We start from the raw sequence: 2,126 nt of genomic DNA, 5'->3' as shown, positions 1-2,126 counted from the left end.
CTATATTCTCTGCAAGACTCTTCGATGGTGATTGTGCACCTGCACAGTCGCAACAGATGGCTGCTGGCCATTTCTACAAGGACTACAGTGGGTCTACACCTTTGCTGACTCACCAGTACCATTATTTCTACAAGGCCTGCAGTGGGTCTGCACCTCTGGTGGCCCACCAATACCACAATCTCTACCAGGACTCCAGTAGGTCTGCTCTGTGATGACTTACCTACCAATACTCTTCAAAACTTCGAATGACTCTGCTGTGGGTTTGCTCCATTGTGGCCCATTACCTGTCAGCATGTCAAGAGTTAGCACTGTCTTTCCGTTGGAAGGACAACACTACTTCTTCAAGACTGCATGGAAATCCACTACTTCTGTGTGCAATTTCTTTTACTAATGAGACTTTGTGAAAAAAAAACCTGTGATTACCGTAATGAATGATCAGGACTGTCTTTATAAACTGTGAGAAAATTTTAGCTTTTGACCAACATTGTATTCAATAAGTGTGTGCATTCTATATCTTTGTTACTGTAATTGTGAAAAATTTTTGTCAAATCTGTATTGGCCAGTGCCCAACACCATTTGTAAAAATTTTTGTGGGGAGCATGGGGGCTATGTAAGTAGGCTGTTTATGTTTTCTCTATGTAAGTAGGCTGTTTATGTTTTCTTATTGGCAACGTTACGTAGCGCTCAAAATGAAATCACTGGCTGTGCTGTGTGCAGTCTGTGGCTAGTTTGCATTGTTGTCTGCCATTGTAGAGGGGCAGCTGGATGTTAACAGCGCGTAGCGTTGCGCAGTTGGAGGTGAGCCGCCAGCAGTGGTGGATGTGGGGAGAGAGATGGCGGAGATTTGTAATTTGTCATGAACTGCTATATTTATATATGATCATATCAAGGTAAATACATTGTTTGTTCTCTATTAATATCTTTCATTTGCTAACTATCCCTATCAGTAGTTAGTGCCTTTAGTAGTTTGAATCTTTTATTTAGCTGGCAGTAGTGGCGCTTGCTGTATTGCAGTAGTGGGAGAAACGAAGATTATTGTGAGGTAAGTGATTTAGTGATTTGTGAAAGGTATAGTTTAATGTTAGTCAGGGCCATTCTTTTGTAGGGATCTTTGATAGTCAGATTGCGTTGCGCTAAAAATATTTTATGTCAGTTTAAGCACAGTCGTGTATAAATTGTTCAAAGGGGACGTTTCAAAGTGATGCCTCTGAAACTTACAAAATTAGATATACATGTAAGTGCAGAGGGTAGAGTTCGAGAGTTTAATTACGTGTGTAGATGTATTTCTTTCATTATATAATTTGACTCGTGATATGTCATCTGACTCCACAATCGTTATAGAGCAACTGACTCCGTCCAAACAGGCTTCGGAATACACAGTGGTACAGACCGACCGACGTGTCATCTTCTGCCAATAGGCATCACTGGATACAGTTACGGAAGGTCATGTGGGAAGCATTTCCTCTGCCAGCCTTTTCGGTTTTCGTGACCGGAGCCACTTCTTCTCAGTAAATTAGCTTCTCAATGTTTTTCCTCACAAGGGCTGGTTGCACCACGCTTGCCAACAGCGCTCGGCAGACTCGGAAGGTCACCCATCCAAGTACTAGCCAAGCCCAACAGCGCTTAACTTCGGTCATCTGACGGGAACCTTTGTTACCACTGCGGCAAGGTCGTTGGTGTTATACAGCAATTACTGCAGGTTTAATACAAAACACGGCCAATTGCTTAGTACTAAAATAGATACGAGAGTACAATAGTTCTTATTATTCCACTTTCAAAACTTACTTTGTACTGAAAGGTTTACTCTGCTCATTTGTATGCACTACACTTCCCCATGCTTTACAACCCACTGTCAACACTGCTTTCTTTTAAAACTTATTACACATATTTTATATACGACCTGCTGCGTAATGATTAAGAAGCCAGATACCGTATCATGCACTCTGAAATAGAGAAAGGGGAAAGAAAGCCTGGATTCGACTTCTCGAAATCGAGTATTTCAAAGCAGAGCTCTACTGTAGTCACTGCTCTAATGAGCATCACAGTTACAAAGTATTGATTGCAGAAATTTATCGTTCACTTGATCACAGTGTTTTTTTCTTTCAAATTGCTTTTCTTTGACATCT

At 41.3% G+C, this 2,126-nt stretch overlaps 1 pseudogene; it reads right to left on the bottom strand.

Moving 5' to 3' along the window:
• Positions 1–1,559: 1,559 nt before the first annotated feature.
• LOC124597221 lies at positions 1,560–1,678 on the bottom strand (annotated as a pseudogene).
• Positions 1,679–2,126: the final 448 nt, after the last annotated feature.

The sequence above is a fragment of the Schistocerca americana genome, chromosome 2 (assembly GCF_021461395.2).
Source record: "Schistocerca americana isolate TAMUIC-IGC-003095 chromosome 2, iqSchAmer2.1, whole genome shotgun sequence".
In the NCBI taxonomy this organism is placed as follows: Eukaryota; Metazoa; Arthropoda; class Insecta; order Orthoptera; family Acrididae; genus Schistocerca; species Schistocerca americana.
The sequence above is the reverse complement of the archived record's forward strand: the minus strand, read 5'-3'. Positions and strand labels throughout refer to the sequence as shown.